An 18,964-nucleotide genomic window follows, 5' to 3' on the forward strand; every position below is an offset into this window, starting at 1 on the left:
ATCATTGGTACATTCTTACCACTCATTATAACTTTACTGATTTAACTCATGGATTAAAGGATAATTAAGAACCTTAAGCACTACTACAACAGGACGTTTGCCAGACGTCTTAATAATCAGCCAGGAACAATTAAGGACACTGTTGACCAGACCACACACTAGAAAATGAAGGGACGACGACGTTTCGGTCCATCCAGGACCACTCTCAAGTCGATTGTCGACTTGAGAATGGTCCAGGACGGACCGAAACGTCGTAGTCCCTTCACTTTCTAGTGTGTGGTTTGGTCAACATACTTCTGCCACGTTATTGTGACTCATCGTCTGCATATGAATTAAGGACATTTTTTTTAAATCTGAACAATAAAGTCAGCTATTTGGACTATTGCTAGAGCATGGGTAAAGTAAAGCTAACAACACTTAGAAATGGTTGGAGAAAACCTTGGACTGCATCAGGTCAGTTTCCCGAGGAAGATGACGAGGGGCAGATGTTGAAGGATTTAGGGCCAAGAAAGTTAGTGAGAAGAACAAATTAAGAGAGGCACTCCTAGCCTGTGTCAGGAGGATTAGGTTCCCAGAACTGATAGCAGAACTGGTGACAGAAACACTAGATCACATGGATAAGTGAATACATTATGACAAGCCCCAACCTCCTCCTCTTTCTTGATAATAGGCGCAGTTTGCATAAAGGATTTGTCCTATAGATGACTGCACCAGTACAGATGTTGGGAGATGCGTTTATGTTGAGGTTGATAAGTTTCTAAAGGGCTTGTTGCATTGTGTTGTAGATAGAGGAGCGGCGACTAAAACAGAGGTGTATGTTAACACTATCGGTCACTGGACAGGCGCGCGGTCAACTTAGGGGTCATGCACCCGACGTGCGGGCGAGTGTGCGGGTAACCGCGCGGTGACACCTAAACGTATATACTCATTTCAGCTTTCTCACCTTAACCCTTAAATGGCGCATAGCTATATACCATTTGACACCCACAAAAAAAAAAAAAAAAAAAAAAATAATATTATTTCTTCCTAACCTGTTAATTTGTGTTCACTGATCACGATCACGGGAAAAATAATAAAAAAAAACGTAAGCAGCATATATTGCCCACTATAAGGCGGGGAAGTGTGGCAAAAATCAGGCACTGACTGAGCGTGCGTCCCAGGCAGTCTGTTGATCGCCAGCTGTCAGGCCAGAGTTTCCACAAAGAGATAATTACCTAATTATTTCAATGTCTCTGATTGATTTTTCGTAGTTTTTTTGCTGTAATATTATTCAATAGTGTGTAGTGTGATATATTTATATAATAAAATGAGTGAATCATCGCTGTACTCAAAAATGTGGTGTGCATATTGTTGATTCAATTATGTTCATCAAACAGTGAACAAATACTTTGTCGGTTATTACACTATATACACAGGTTATATATAAGTATCTGCATGTTTTGTTCACCATGACAAACCACTAAGTTGGTATGCCGAGTGGCAGTGACAGTGGCAGGCAGTGACTGGCTGCCACTCCCTCCCTCACCTCACCTCACCTGACTTGCCACCATTCTCCACCCACCATACTGTTTTTGCTTTTATATACAGACGTTATATATAAGTATTTACATGTCTTGTTCACCATAACTGTACATCTAAGCTTGTATGGTGAGTAAAGGCACAGAGACATAGCTACAGTTCCAAAGTGTGTTTGTACAAAATGAAATCTTTAGAGAACCAGATACAATAAGAATTCCAGAGAACAACATAGAACACATAGAGGTGTCTAGAGACGAAGTGGAAAAAATGCTCAAGGAGCTCGGTAAGAACAAAGCAGCTGGCCCAGATGGCGTTTCACCATGGGTTCTGAGAGAATGTGCATCTGAGCTCAGCATTCCACTTCACCTGATCTTTCAGGCATCCCTGTGTACAGGAATCGTAGCAGACGGGTGGAAACAGGCTAACATAGTTCCAATCTACAAAAGTGGCAGCAGGGAAGACCCCCTCAATTATAGACCTGTATCATTGACAAGTGTAATAGTGAAAGTATTGGAAAAACTAATCAAAACTAAATGGGTAGAACACCTAGAGAGAAATGATATAATATCAGACAGACAGTATGGTTTTCGATCTGGAAGATCCTGTGTATCGAATTTACTCAGTTTCTATGATCGAGCCACAGAGATATTACAGGAAAGAGATGGTTGGGTTGACTGCATCTATCTGGACCTAAAAAAGGCTTTCGACAGAGTTCCACATAAGAGGTTGTTCTGGAAACTGGAAAATATTGGAGGGGTGACAGGTAAGCTTCTATCATGGATGAAAAATTTTCTGACTGATAGAAAAATGAGGGCAGTAATCAGAGGCAATGTATCGGAATGGAGAAATGTCACAAGTGGAGTACCACAGGGTTCAGTTCTTGCACCAGTGATGTTTATTGTGTACATAAATGATCTACCAGTTGGTATACAGAATTATATGAACATGTTTGCTGATGATGCTAAGATAATAGGAAGGATAAGAAATTTAGATGACTGTCATGCCCTTCAAGAAGACCTGGACAAAATAAGTATATGGAGCACCACTTGGCAAATGGAATTTAATGTTAATAAATGTCATGTTATGGAATGTGGAATAGGAGAACATAGACCCCACACAACCTATATATTATGTGAGAAATCTTTAAAGAATTCTGATAAAGAAAGAGATCTAGGAGTGGTTCTAGATAGAAAACTATCACCTGAGGACCACATAAAGAATATTGTGCAAGGAGCCTATGCTATGCTTTCTAACTTCAGAATTGCATTTAAATACATGGATGGCGATATACTAAAGAAATTGTTCATGACTTTTGTTAGGCCAAAGCTAGAATATGCAGCTGTTGTGTGGTGCCCATATCTTAAGAAGCACATCAACAAACTGGAAAAGGTGCAAAGACATGCTACTAAGTGGCTCCCAGAACTGAAGGGCAAGAGCTACGAGGAGAGGTTAGAAGCATTAAATATGCCAAAACTAGAAGACAGAAGAAAAAGAGGTGATATGATCACTACATACAAAATAGTTACAGGAATTGATAAAATCGACAGGGAAGACTTCCTGAGACCTGGAATTTCAAGAACAAGAGGTCATAGATTTAAACTAGCTAAACACAGATGCCGAAGAAATATAAGAAAATTCACCTTCGCAAATAGAGTGGTAGACGGTTGGAACAAGTTAAGTGTGAAGGTGGTGGAGGCCAAGACCGTCAATAGTTTCAAAGCGTTATATGACAAAGAGTGCTGGGAAGACGGGACACCACGAGCGTAGCTCTCATCCTGTAACTACACTTAGGTAATTACACTTAGGTAATTACTCACACAGTCAGCTGGTGGCGGCCGCCCTCAAGGCCAGACGCACTAATATTTCTCCTACAACAATACTGTTTGTGGTGTTATTATGCTATATACACACATTATATATAAATATCTACCTGTTTTATTCACCATACTTGTACAAGTAAACTGGTATGGTGCCCAAAGACCATCGTGGTCATCAGTAAACAACATGATAAGTCCTGCAGACGACGCTCCACCCCTCACCAAAATGGCGGCTCCCAACCTCCTACTCTCGCTGTTATCTCACACTAAACACACGTTATATATAAGTATCTACATTTGTGTTCACCATAGTGAACCACTAAGCTGGTATGGTGAGTGCAGTCAATAAAAGGTGGCCACACACACTCAAAAGACAACGCCACCATCCTCCCTCCCACAGCATTACTCCTCCCTCCATGGCGCACAGCGCCAAATATCATCACAATCCTGCTATTATCAGAACCCTGGTCAGTTTTATCACAGTCAGGGGTCTTCTGTAATAATATCATCGCTACATAATAGCATGAACAAGTATATTATGGCATTTTTAATCGATGCTGTGGTCACAAGCTAAACAGTAGTGCTGTGAGCTTATGCTGCGTGCGTCAGGCTTGGTAGCTCACTCAATACTGAGGCCCCTAACACCCGGGAGTTTGGCCCACGATTTTTTTTAAAAAATGGCGTCTGTTTACAAGAGCCCTGATGAAGGTGTGGTGAACCCCATGTATCCGCGGTCCGTTTAAAGCTTACGTAGTACTCCAAAGCATCATATGATGTGATGCGCAATTTACTGCAAGTCGGTCAAAGCATCATATGATGCGATGCGCAATTGAAGGGTTAATTCTCATGCTACGTCGCTCGTTTCGGTATTATTGTGATCGCAATTAAATTCCCTACAGGTGTGTATAAATATAATGTACAAAAGCATGGCGTGACTCCCAACAGCAAAGCCTAAAGTCGGCAAAAGTTACTCGTGACAGCACAAAATGAGTAAAATGTGCATACTCGTTCCATTTTTCTCACCTTAATTCTCGTGCTACGTCACTCGTTTTGGTATCATTGTGTTCGCAATTAAATTCATTATAGATGTGCATGAATATAATGTACAAAAGTTTGGAGTGCCTCCCCACAGAAAAGCCTAAAGTTACCCGTGAACGAGCACCAATTTGTACACTGCAACTTAATGTGTATACTCGTTCAGTTTGATAACATCAATTTTCATGTTACGTCTTTCATTTTGGTATCAAATTGTTCGCAATAAAAAGGCGCGTATTTTAACACGAGTCCCATAATAATAGAGCAATAACTGGAATTTTAACAAATATTTTAATTCTGGAAGCTCATCATCACAAAATTATTTATATCTTTCCAGTGTTCTGACATAAATTTTTTTTGTGTTACATCTTTCATTTTGGTATCAAATTGTTCGCGACGTAAAGGCGCACATTTTAAAACTAGTCCCAACATAATAGCACAATAAATAGAATTTTAACAAATATTTTCAAATTTTGACCAAAAAACCAGCGTTGAATGTAATGAAACGCCATTTTCTGGGTGAGACCCGGAGGCTCCCCGGAGCTTTACCGGCTGATATGCTAATGTCAGACTTTGGCATCAGTCATGTGTATGGAGTTCTAGGGCCTACCGGGGACCACGAGCCAGAACCTGGCCCCCTCAGAGAGGCAAGGGGAGCAATGGCCTATAGAAACCCCCGTGTGGTTGGAAGCATTCTATGTCTGCCATCGACCGGGTCAAGCATCCAGAAAGGTAAGCATTCCAAAACAAACCCCTATTCTGGTGAAAATTGCTACCTAAGCCGAACTAGTGGATAGAACTCTTCATCAGAAAACAAAGAAACTAGTATGACGTCATACGTCACAGCGCCGCTGTCTGCGCAGCTCCCCCCTCCCCGGGAGGGGGAAGGGGGAGCCCCAGACCTCCCACGCCGGCTATCCACCCATCAGTTCTGAGGCTGGATGTCAAAACACGCGAAAAACGCCGACCGGAGGGAGGGAGGGTTGCCGGGGAGCCTCCGGGTCTCACCCAGAAAATGGCGTTTCATTACATTCAACGCTGGTTTTCTGGGGGGAGCCCCGTCGGCTCCCCGGAGCTAACTACCCACAGAGGAAGGTCAAAGGGACAAAACCGGGAGGCGGACACCACGCACCCCCCAAGGAGGCGAGACAACCGGCAGCAAACGCCAACCCAAGGCGCCACAGCCCCGAAAATCCAGGGAACAACACGAGAACCACGAGCAGCAAGGCCCCTGCACGAACACCAAAAATCCATGCCCGAAAGACTGCAAGGCCACGTCGCCCAGACGGCAGCGAGAGCAGCGAAGCCACGAACGCCACAGGCATGAGGGAAGAACACAGGCAGCTAAGCCGCAAGAACACGGCTGACCACCCGGGATATCATCACCCGCGAACCGGGAAGGACAGAACCGGATCAACGCAAAACGCGCTCCGGACCCAAACGCCGTGGCACGCAAACAACAGCGGAGGGCCGCCACTGAACACAAAAACGACACACCCCCGGCCCGACCAATGAAGCACCAACAAACCCTGGACCCCTCCAGAACGCTGCAGCCCCACCCCGCGCCAGAAAAGATGGAGACTGCTGCCATCAAACAACCAAAACGCTAAAACCGAAGGAGCAAGAAAACTCAGCGAACGGACCCCCAGAGGCAAAGGCCCAAAGGAAAGAGCCGACGAAAAAACACCGGAACCGAAGGGGCACTACCAACCGAGGAGAAGATAGAGCACGCTGACCAGAGACCAGGATGGTGCAAGCGGCGCACGAACAGGCCGGAGGTGAAACGACGCACAAGACAGCTGACTAACGGTGCAGAAGCAACACCAAGACCGAAAGCAAGCTGAAGCGGCTCCGCCTGCGCCGCACGAAAAGAGGCGACAGTATGTGGCAAGACGACGGCCCCCAACCCCCACTAGAAAACCAAGCCGAGAGTAAACCAAGCTAACAAGAGTAACCACCTAAGAAGGGACAGGAAAAGGAAGGACCGCCAAAATACCCATACTGCCGCCAAGAGAAGCACGCGGGTGGGACACCTACCACGAAGCCACCCGACAACCAACCGGAGGCGAGACCACGAGGCAGAACATAAGCAGCCCTGACAAGGCCCCCCCCCGAGCCCAGGAAAAAGGCGGAGCCGCGAGAAGATCTCGGGCGCGACCACCGAATCCCAGGCGGCACAAGGAGACGGAACGTCTGCCGAACAGAAAAACTCCCCAAAGCATGCAAGCCCGCCAGGAGTTCAGAAACGACGGATCCGACGCGAGACATCGCAAGAAACCCCCCCCCCCCCAAAAAAAAAAAACGGCAGTGCAAGCTAGGAAAACCAAAGAAGGCGGAAGGGTCGCCGCCAGAACAGGACCCGAACCAAGGGGCATGAACAACTGCAATAGGCCGAGATAAAGAAGCACATCACAGGACACAGGCTGACCAACGCCTAAGAACACACGCAGAACATCCCTGCTGCAGAAGAGGCAGGAAGAAAGAGCAGAAGCACAAAAAAAAAAAAAAACCAGGAGAACAATAAGGGGTGGACAATCAGGCAGGGACAAAAACCCCACGCAATCCCCAGGCACAAAACGGCAGCAAAGTGCCACTCCACAACCGGACACAGGAACAAGGACACGCCACCGTGAAACACGGTACCAATGCACACGTGCAGTAGCAGCAACAGGCACCACTGCAACATGCAACATGTAAATACCAACTCCCCTCTGCAAAGGCAGAGAACGGAGCAGGCAGACCCCAGACAGGGCCAACGGAGACACGACAAAACCCCGCAGGCCCAGAAACCTGCACCAGGCGACCGACGGCGGAGAAACCCCGCTCGATACCTGCTGGATGAGGTACTGGGAGCTCTTTTACACCTGAAGCCCGGCCCAAGGTCAGGCCAGACCGGCCAGAGGATGGCCCACCAGGCAGCTGCTAGGAGCAGTCCACTGGCCCACATACCCCCACAACCAGGACGGGCCGGAACCGCCATACGAAAACAGGCCAGTGCGCCCTGGAAGTCCACGGACGAACCAGCAAGAAGGCTTATGCTCGCAAGTAGGTCGTGTAACAAGCACTGACCACTGATGGTAATACAGTGTTCCCCAAAAGTGCCAATAGCACCACTGCACTCCACTGGTACTATCCCGCAAGTTCTACCAGATAGGCGGGACCCAAGAGCCAGAGCTCAAATCCTGCAAGCACAGCCAGGAGCCTCACCAGGTGAGTACAGAACCAACCCTACAACCCCCACACCTCACAACATTAAAAAAGGAGGGTCCCCTGAATGACTCCAGCATGGGTTGGACATGCACATGAGGGGGACAGGAAGGGGTGATAAAGGGACAGTCACTGGTGTGCGAACGGTCTCAGTCGTACAAAAAAACACCTAAATAAAGACAGGTATATAAACACCGCCGCATCCAGCGCCCGGCCAAAAGACGCCAGACCGCAGAAACTCACCTGGCGAATGGTGGCACGAACTTGACACGACTCAACCGTGCCCAGAAGAACTTGGGAGCACCGCCAGGTGAAGACGCCAGAGCCGGACCCTGCCGGACCCACAGGAGAACAGGGAGAGGCGAAGGAGGCGGTCCACACCCAGTACACAGGGAAAACCGCGGTGTCCTCCCCACAACTAGGAACCAGGACGCCCCCGGCGCGAAGGGGCACATACCGCAGCCAGGGAGAAGAACGAGAGGCGAAGCACTGTAGCAAAAAAGGGCGCAAAACCCCAGCACTGAAACACCGCCCAGACCAAAACAAACTCCACGGCGCATGCGCATAACACGCTGGCCGAACCGCACACCCTCCCTGCGGGAAGGCGCCAGCCAGGACTACTGCACGAGAAAAGTAGCCAAAAGAGGAAGCAGGAACAATAAAACCGGCCAAAGAAGCAAAGAGCCCAAAAAGGAACCCAACCGGGCGACAAGTAGCCCAACCGGGCGACAAGTAGCCCAACCGGGCGACAAGTAGCCCAACAGGGCGACAAGTAGCCCAACAGGGCGACAAGTAGCCCAACAGGGCGACAAGTACGAGGAGCCGACAGACGTTCCAAGAATGCGGGAAGTAGCGAAAAACCTTCCCGTACCCTCGAGAACACAGAAGCCAACACTAGTCCCGAAGGCATATGAAGGCGCAGGCGCACCCGAGATCAGAAGTCACGCAGAACCCCATCGAACAGGGAAACATGACAAAAACACCGTCCCAAAAACGGGGGGTGGAAACATCCACCCACAGGACGGAACCAACCGACTCAAAGGCCAAGGAACCGAGCCCGGGGAGGGGCCGACGTCTAACAGCACGTACGGCGAGTGGGGAGGAAAGACCCCACTCCGCGTAACCACAAGCCCCGCCTAGAGGGGGATAAAAAAACCCCACGGGGTCTAACGGGGCCAAGGCCCCCCCAAGTCAGCCCCTCCCCAGCCCCGGGAACCTACACGACAGGCCCCGGGGCTGAGCCGTTTCCCCAAAGCCCCAGCCGTACCAGAAAACCGGGGCAGCCGTGAAAACACTAAGGAAGGGAACCCACTGGCAGACTCATACAACACGGCTGGAGGAACAGGCCCAAATGCCCCCGTCACTACCCCGGAAGGGGAATTCCCCGAGACTGCCCGAGTCTCAACACCACCAAAAACCCCGCCCCGAACCTACAGACGGTAAGGAACCGGATGCAGGCAGGAAGGGTGAACCAGGGGAAAGACAAGGGGGCGTGGATGGAACCGAAGCAACCAACACCCCCAAGTCCCAAAACGAACTACAACGGGGCAGCCCCGGGGCTCCCGGGGCGGAAACCACGAGAACGTTGCCACCACCAAGGCTCAAGTGCAACGCCCCAGCTGCCCGCACCCGCTTTGTTAGCACAACTGGGTAACCGAGCCACAACGAGCAACCAAACTCGCAGGACTCCGGGTCGAAGGTGTCACCGACCCCACAGGCAGCAGACGGAGGCAAAACAGAGAGTCACCCAGAGACAAAAGGTGAGAGCAACCCTCAAACTCGCTGGAAGCGAGGGGGGGCTCTGGGGTCACATCCATCGGACCCGCGCGCCCCCAGGGGTTTCCCAGGGTCCCGAGCGTTTACTTTAAGAGGACTCGCGCTCAGGTAATCCCAGGCAGGGTACTGCTAACCGGCACCCAAAGCTACCAAACAACTTTCTAAGAGCTGAACCCCCGGGACGTGTACACTCACGGGGACCTAGCAGGGGTACCACCAGAAAATACTCAGAACACAAGGGACACAAGGGGCAAGAACGAAGGCAGACCCCCCACCAGGTAGATAAACAAAAAGAAAAAGAAAACCCCGCAAGAGGACAGCGTACCCAAGCGGAACAGAGCCGGCCGCTATGATTGGTAAAGACAAGCTGCACAGTACCCCGCACCCCACCAGTGCTCTGCCCCTTACTCTAAGGCGAACAAGGGAGACAGAACACCCGAGCACACAAAGAGCGGCCGAAAACCAAGCAGTAAACGGCCAAGGAGGGGCAGGACCCAAGGAACTTGTGGAAGGTGGCCCCAAGCCCCAAGGGCAGTACTTACAGGGCACCTAGGGAAGGGAACCCTAGGCGCATGCAGCCCGAGTACTGGAGAATCACTCCCGGCTCACGCACCACCTAGAAAACAGACACCACACTCTAGGTACAGTGCTGAAACAACCACTGGAGCCGGAGCACATAACCATTGCCTATAGCATCAGCCGAAGAACTGATGGGTGGATAGCCGGCGTGGGAGGTCTGGGGCTCCCCCTTCCCCCTCCCGGGGAGGGGGGAGCTGCGCAGACAGCGGCGCGGTGACGTATGACGTCATACTAGTTTCCTTGTTTTCTGTTGAAGAGTTCTATCCACTAGTTCGGCTTAGGTAGCAATTTTCACCAGAATAGGGGTTTCTTTTGGAATGCTTACCTTTCTGGATGCTTGACCCGATCGATGGCAGACATAGAATGCTTCCAACCACACGGGGCTTTCTATAGGCCATTGCTCCCCTTGCCTCTCTGAGGGGGGCCAGGTTCTGGCTCGTGGTCCCCGGTAGGCCCTAGAACTCCATACACATGACTGATGCCAAAGTCTGACATTAGCATATCAGCCGGTAAAGCTCCGGGGAGCCGACGGGGCTCCCCCCAGAAACCTATTTATAATCATATAAGTGTTCGGACATCAAGTTTCATGTTACATCTTTCATTTTGGTATCAAATTGTGCGCATTCTAAAGGCACTTATTTTGATACTATTCCTAGGTCGATTGGATAAAAAATGAATTTTATACAAATATTTTTGTAGTGGACGCAAGTCCGGTCCAAAGTTAGGACTCGGGAGAAAAATAATGGACGCGAGTTCGATCCAAAGTTACCGATAGTGTTAAGAGGGAGATTTGCCGCACCGTAGGGCGGTATGTTGTGTTTATAGTGTCAGCTGATCCAAGGTGTTGTGACTAGCCAGTTGTTTTCTGTTTTTAGCTGTTGCTGGTGCCAGGTATAAATGTGGAACGGGTCAGATGTAGCCCAATTTGTTGGTCAACATTTAGTTGGAGATATTTAGCCAGTGCTTTGACTATTTGATATTTTTCCTGTAACGAGAGATCACCATCTCCTAATATATGCTCGATGGTAAAGGGTATTTTAAGTGCGATAAATACTTGTTTGAAATTTACTCTGGCACTATGATGTCAGAAGCAGTGAAGGAGGACGTGTTCGATTGTTTCAGGCACCTGACAGTGGATGCAGAGTTCGTTGATGTCTGTTTTGTACTTAGAGCTGTGTGCTGCCAGTTTGGTGTGTCCCAGCCTTAATCTGGTCATTGTTACATCAATTTCTCTGCTTTTATATCTGACATGTTTCCAAGTTTCCTATTTCTTTTTAATGGACCCATCGTACAAAGGTGAGCATGACGTTTTCCATTTTGTTGCAAAATCTTGGGTGATGGTATTTTTGAAGGCTCCTTTACGTGCAACATGGGGAATTGGATGACGGGTAATGTGAGGTGTATTGTGCATTGCTTTGGCTAGTTGATCTACAAGTTCATTATGGAGTATACCACAATGCGCTGGGACCCATTGGATAGAGGTGTCATAACTGTTTAATCAATGTTGATGAAGAAGTTGAAGGCATGGGTAGACAAACTCTTTGCATCTGCTTGATGGGGTTCTGGGAGTTCTTCTACTCCACAAGCCTGGCCCAAGGCCAGGCTCGACATGTGAGAGTTTGGTCCACCAGGCTGTTGCTTGGAGCGGCCTGCAGGCCCACATACCCACCACAGCCCGGCTGATCAGATGAATGGCATGTTGTTGAAGAGTACGTAATTGCTTGAATCGCACTCTTGGAGTCACTACAGATTGTATATATCCCAACTGGTAATGTTGTGATTATTTGGAGAGCTTGACATAAGGCATAAAATTCAGCTGTGAAAATAAGAGTTGGTTTGGTAACTGCCATCCCTGATTGAGATGGTATTGTGGGATCCATACAGCACTAGTGACCGAGGGTGCGCCGTTCATGAGGATGCAAGCTCCATTTACGTAAATCTCTGTGGTATTTGGGTAGTAATTTTTCATTCTTGACACAAAGACTGAGGCTGTGGTAGAGTTTGGAGTAGACTTTGGAATGTTGTCTTCCAGTTGTATTGATGTTTTAGGAGTTGTATAAAGCCAGTTTGAAACATCAATGATGATGAGTACATTGAAGGTGATGGTGAAGAGGAGGATGAAGAAGTGTTAAAGGAAAGAGGTAACGGAAAAAGTTCAATATTGTGAAGGTATTCTGACAATTATAGAAACAAGCAACAGTGAGTTGAACACTGAGGACATGATGAGCCACTACAGTTTGTATATGAAGTTTTTGCTAACAAGAGTGAAGTGAACAACACAAATATCAATTAAAGCATCTTTTGCAAAGGCTTCCAAGAAAGTTTACATTGCACCACCTGCACCTGACTCATCACATGTTGACCCAAATACTTTAACATCTGAGGTTACCTCATCACCATTAGTCTCCACTTCAGTCACCCCAACACCACCAACATCCACTACCACCTCTTCTATCTAAATAACAATGCTGCATCAGTAATAATCATCTAGTTAACAAGTGGATCAGAACTTCTCATATTGGTGAATAGAAACAAAATACAGTATCCACTTTATTTAAGAACCTCAGATTTACCATTTCGCCGGTTCTAACGACTGAATTTGAGATTGGCAACTGGTGCCTTATTTCCCGAATAATTGGCTGTTAAATCTGGAATACGATATTGAGTTCACCATGTCTGGTGCTCATTAAACTGAGGCCACTATTGGGTTTGTTGTGACACACTTGCCCTCACTAGGCCAGCGGTTACATTTTGCCTTCACAGATTTCACTGCCTCTTATGTAGCATCCAGTCATTCATAACCAGTCAGGCATTCAGTTATGGTGGCAGCCAATCACAGTAAAAATATGAGTGATGTCAGGCACTCGGGCAGTCTGCCTCCCAGGCCATCTATCTTGAGGTTATCTCGAGGTGATTTCGGGACTTAGTGTCCCTGTGGCCCGGTCCTCGACTAGGCCTCCTTTTTGTTACACACCTCCAGGAAGCAGTCCGTAGCAGCTGTCTAACTCCCAGGTACCTATTTACTGCTAGATGAACAGAAGCATCAGGTTGAAAGAAACTCTGCCCATTTGTTTCCGCCTCCACCTGGAATGGAACCCAGAACCTCAGAACTACAAATCCGAAGCGCTGTTCACTCAACTGTCAGGCCCCAATGGAGGGGGCTGGGGGATGGATCGGGCGAGACTTATAAGCCAGTCTGTGATAGTCCTAGTCTGATATCTCTGCTGCCCACCCGATCTGCTACTGCTGGCCGCTCACCCTCTGTTGTCCACCCTGCTACTCGCTCACCCACTCCCTCTGCCACCCACCTCTCTACTCTACCATCTGTCCCCTGCCACCAGCCCACTCATTCCGCTGCTTGCACACCCTGCCACCCACCCTACTACTCTCCCACACACCCACTCTGCTGCCCAATTATCCTGCCACCAGCTCACTCTGCTGGTCAACAACCACCACCATCCAACCAGCCACCAGCCTGCCCACTCTGCTGCCTCCATGCCCATATGCCCATCTACCTCCCCGCTATGTAGGTAGTTGGTAGGTAGTGGATACCCACGTTATTGTGACTCATTGTCTTCAGTTGATGTTACGTGACTCAACTTGTCCTACAAAGAACATCGCTTTTCGCTCATATGCAATACACAAGGCCAAAAATTGTCATACTAGAAAATGGAAGCGGCTCACGAAAGTGACGTACTGTCCCGTTTTCTGTTTTGGGTCCTCTGGTAGGTTAAGAGAGGATATTTTAAATTGAGTTTTCTTGATGTTGGGAAACCTTAGGAGAACGAGCTGCACAACCAGGGGAAATAGATGGTCAAGTGTTTAGTGTCAGGAAGTCATATTATTGTAATACTGTACATATATGCATTTTGAGTCTGATCTGGACTTTGTCATGTGTTGACAGTTAGTTTTAGACTGCTTAGTGCCTTTATGAAGATAGGATGCCATCAGTAGAGGCTATGTCATCCAAGTAGTAACTCCACCAGGATATATATAAAACATTTACAATAATTCTAGTGAAGTTAATGCCTCCTAAGTGGACCCTCGAGATTCAAGTGTGTCATTGGAGCATACAACTCCACCCCCAAGCCTACTCAGAGTCCACTGTGCCCACTTGTAAGGGAGCGTTCTCTCAGCTTTATACTGTTGACTCCATGTTGCATGTCCACGAGAGATGGGAATGTATCCCTTTGTGCTCTCAGTACATAAGCATGTACACATAGGCTATGTTCCTTAATGTTGTCCTAAGACCTAGCTTGTTTAGTCTCTAATGAGAGACCAAGTTTTAAGCAGCATAATTATGCTACGAAGGATGTAGTAGGTTTATTCAGTACATAGAGATAGACCACACTAGCAAATAGTGGCAGCGAGCACCTGCCCTCCACCTCTACAGGAGCTACTTGGGTGAACTTTTGGCCTCAGGTAGTGGCAAGCAGTCAGGTCATTCCCGCCAAACACACACCGAAACTACGACGTTGCTACAACGTTCGAACAAGTTTTAACACCTCCTAACCAGTTATAACAACCAATATAGCAAGTTGTAACAACGTTCTAATATGTCATAAACACGTTAAGCCATGATGTAACAACTTTATTACAACTTGTAACAAGCGGAAAATAGAGACAGTTACGGTTTGTGTTTCCAGGGTTCACACGAGGTGACCCAAGTAACCATGACACATCAATGACATTATCTACCCACATGACCTCTGATGACATATGTGAAGTCTAACATATCTATGTCATTGCTGCCACCTTTCTCTGATTGGCTAATCAAGAAAGAATGACTGTATGCTGGCTAGCACATGTCCCCATGCCAGGCAAGCTACTGCAACCTCGGACAGTGTCAGAAAGATGTGTGCATGAGTAGCTAAAGGCCACAGCTTGATTGCATCATTCTAAATCCTTAAGTAAGTCTAGTTAACACTAATTCATCGTACAATAGCCTGTAAGAAGCTGGAACCCTGCAGTTCAATTATTTTCATCAAATCAAGTTAAACTGATTGTAAAGTAGATATCACACTGGCACAACTAGATGCAATAGACTGAGTAGAGTGCCATTTCATCACAGAATATCCAAGTCATTAGTAGAATAAAAGTAAATTACATGATGAGTGAACATAGGTTGCTAAACTACAGTGCAGCCACAGAGAAATTCAAAGCATGAAATGCTTTAAAGTTGATCTGAAGAAAGAATGAATACCTCTAGCTGTCATTCTAAGTTTCACTCATTAATGTGCAAGCCGCTCACACGTGAACCCATGCAAGTGAACCATGAGTGCAGCTGTGTAGCCAAATCACGTGTGTGCAGAATCCAGCCTGCACCTTCAAGGCATCCAGAGTTGCGACCTGCTGTCATTACTGACCACATGATCCGCCCAGGATTCCTGGAAACACCCCGCACCACCCTGCATCTACAGCTACCACCACATGCAACCAAATGTAGATGACATTCAGCAGGCCAGCTACGAGACCGATGCAACGAGAAGACCAGCCATTCAGATCTACATAGCCGAGTGTGGAAAGAGGTAGTGATTGGTTGAGGCTGGCCAGTTATTATAAGTACTATTACTCTGATTAATTTACTGATATTACTCACCTGCAACAGGTGGAGGTGGAGTTTAAAGACCAAACTTGACAAAGAACGAGTGATTATCAGTATGTCACGCCATTCAGCTGTAAGAGTGAATGTATATTGTTACATACACAATACATTTAGTTATGTGCATGTTATGTTGACTGTCAGTTTGATAGGTCATTATTGTTGCTAATTGTGCATGTCATTACTGTTCCAGAGTATCGAGAAGGAACTTGTACAAGTCCTGTGCGATAAGCCGTGATAATTATGCCATATCTTGTGATAAGTTGTCTGGAGGACGCGTTAAGACAGGATTATCAGCGGGTATACTGCACGATCAGTCAGCGAGGCGTCCAAGTGTTTCTCCGACACGATAGAAGCTTCGACGACATCAATCTTAAGTAGTGAATGCTCTGTGTATTATAGTACACAAGTTCTGTAAATAAATATTTATAGGCTTACATCTGTGTGTAAATCCTGTCTGTATACTGTCACATCAAATGTTAAACGTGACATCAGCATGAGCTATTAGTTCCAAGTTCCTACTACAGCACTACACAAGCCCTACACTATAGCTCAAGATGACACTCTCCTGGCACACTGCTGGCTCAAGATGACACTCTCCTGGCACACACTGCTGGCTCAAGATGACACTCTCCTGGCACACAGTTCCAAAGTTCCAAACTACAGCACTACATAAGCCCTACACTAGAAATTTGATGTTCTCCTCTAGTTATGCTTGTGGGGATTGAGCTCTGGCTCTTTGGTCCCGCCTCTCAACTGTCAATCAACTTGTGTGCAGATTCTGGAGCCTATTGGGCTCTATCAAATCTACATTTGAAACTGTGTATGGAGTCAGCCTCCACCACATCACTGCCTAGTGCATTCCTCCATTTGTTAACTACTCTGACACTGAAAAAATTCTTTCTAATGCCTCTGTGGGTCATTTGGGTACTAAGTTTCCACCTGTGATCCCTTTTTGTGTTCTACCCGTGCTGAAGAGTTTGTCTTTGTCCACCCTGTCAATTGCCCTGAGAATTTTATAGGTGGTGATCATGTCTTCCCTTACTTTTCTGTCTTCCAGGGATGTGAGGGTTAGCTCCTGTAGCCTTTCTGCATAGCTCATACCTCTCGGTTTTGGAACTAGTTTGGTGGCATACCTTTGAATTTTCTTTAACTATGCCTTGTGTTTAACTAGGTATGGACTCCAGGCTGGAGCTGCATACTCCAGGATTGGTCTGACATAAGTGGTATACAAGGTCCTGAACGATTCCTTACACAAGTTTCTAAAGGCAGTTCTTATGTTGGCCAATCTAGCATATGCCACTGATGATATCCTTTTGATATGGGCTACTAGGGACAGGTGTGGTATGATATCAATCCCCAGATCTATTTAGATGACCAGAATTTAGCCTTTTCCTTTCTGATCCCTTCCTTGGATACGTTATCCCTACCTCTCCCCAGATACTCAAATGTCAATATGCTGTGGTCACTCATTCCCATGGGGGCTTCAAATTTTACTTACCTTATTTCCGACTCATTTAAGGTGAATGTCAGGTCGAGTCTAGCTGCTTCGTCATTGCCTCTCATTCTTGTGGGGTTCCTTGACATGTTGGCTCAAATTGTTGCTGCCACTTCCAAGAATTTAGCTCTCCCTGTATCTGCATCTCCATGTGGTTCTCCATTCTCCTAGTCTATCTTTCTGTGGTTAAAGTCGCCCATTATTAAGAGTCTGGATCCATTCCTACAGGCAACTGAAGCTGCTCTATTATATTAATGGTTGCCATGTTGTTCCTATTGATCAACTCCTCCTCTCTGGGACTCCTGTCTGGGTCTTCTGTCGTTTAATGGAGTGTTGTAAATGACTGCTACTATTATCTTGGGTCCACTCATTGTCATAGTTCCTGTTATGTAGTCTCTAAACCCGTCACAGCCCAGCATTTCCATCTCTTCAAAACTCCAATCCTTCTTTATCAGCAGGGCCACTCCTCCTCCCCTTCCCTCCCTTATTATATAATGTAGTAGTCCAGCAGAAACACTGCATTTGTTAAAATGCCTGACAATTTTGTTTCTGTGAGTTCTATTACATCCGGATTTTCTTCCTGCACCCTTTCAGCCAGTTCACTTGCTTTATTAGTAACCCCATCAATGTTTAACATCATTACCTTGAGGCCCACTTTACTATACCCATTATCTCACACACACTCCCCATTGGAGTGGAAAGCCATTCCATGGGCAGGGCTACTTGGGTAGGTTCATTCTCCTGTGGGATAGTTACCAGGGATTTAGGGGGAAGATGGGGTGAGGGATGGAGGGCTTAGATCTTGCCTGGGCCTGCTTGGGGCAGGAGGAAGGCCAGGGAATGGGGAGGAAGGGGTGCTCAAAGTTGAGGGAGGAGGGAGGATTTAGGTGAGATGGTGGGCATTGTGTAGGGGGGAAGGGAGGGTTTGGGCTTGGGGGGGGGGCCTATGGGGTGGCAGGTGGGGGTGTTGCAGTCCTCTCTGGGGTTCCTGAATTGCTGGTTTGGGCTCCCCACTTCCCTCTGGGATTGTTGTATTGGAAGCCGAGGTTCCTTTTCTCCCTGTGCCCTTTCCTTGCATCTGCTGCCTGCATTATCCCTGGTCATATCCCAATGAAGGAATGCCCCTCTATATTCCCTTACAGAAAGGGAAGGAAACAAATTTCCTATTACATATTTCAGTTTGCTGTTCTTTACTAGAATGTCCTCTTTTGTGGCCTCGTACCTGAAAACTGTGTATACTCTGTGTATAGAGCCCAATGGGAGGACTTTTTAAGTGCATCCTAAGCATTAAAGGACTCCCATGACCAAAGTGATTTGAGTAAAGATGAAACCTGTGAGGAATTCCCCACAGCTGGACCCTTATTCAATATTATGCACCTTGATCCTGGACCCTTTTATCATGTCTAATCCCAAGCTTGCATTGCTGAAGCTGCCTGTCATTGCATGCAACTGCAACCATGATGAAGCAAAAATCCACTGTCCCCCCTTCCCCCCCACAACACCCAAACCTCTCCAGAGCCCACTGTGTCACTGGAGAATACAGGAAGAGTGACCAGCAACAGCACTCTGACACCTTGGAGGAAACCGGTGCAGAGAAGGCAACGTTCCTTTTATATGCGGGGGTTTGGTTGTGGTATTTGATTTTGTATTTAAAAATTTCTGTATATATATAGATATGTTTAGAGGCAAGTACTATTGTTGGATATGATGACCAAACTACACAACAGAAGATGAAGAAAGGACAATGTTTCGGTCCGTCCTGGACCATTATCAAGTCGCACGTGATAAATGATAATGGTCCAGAACGGACCGAAACATTGTCGTTTCTTCATCTTCTGGTGTGTAGTTTGGTCATCATATCTTTTGCCACGTTATTGTGATTAGTCATCAGCATATTGTTGGGTGTATCTTGAAGTTGTCCAGAGGGCAGTT

General features: G+C 47.1%; 1 protein-coding gene across 3 annotated transcripts in view; it reads right to left on the minus strand.

Annotated features, from left to right (window-relative positions):
* Sms (spermine synthase) overlaps nt 1-18,964 on the minus strand; it is a 107,004-nt gene that overhangs the window by 18,599 nt on the left and 69,441 nt on the right. The gene's annotated exons all lie outside the window — the stretch shown is intronic.

Source organism: Procambarus clarkii, chromosome 48 (genome assembly GCF_040958095.1).
Source record: "Procambarus clarkii isolate CNS0578487 chromosome 48, FALCON_Pclarkii_2.0, whole genome shotgun sequence".
Classification (NCBI taxonomy): Eukaryota; Metazoa; Arthropoda; class Malacostraca; order Decapoda; family Cambaridae; genus Procambarus; species Procambarus clarkii.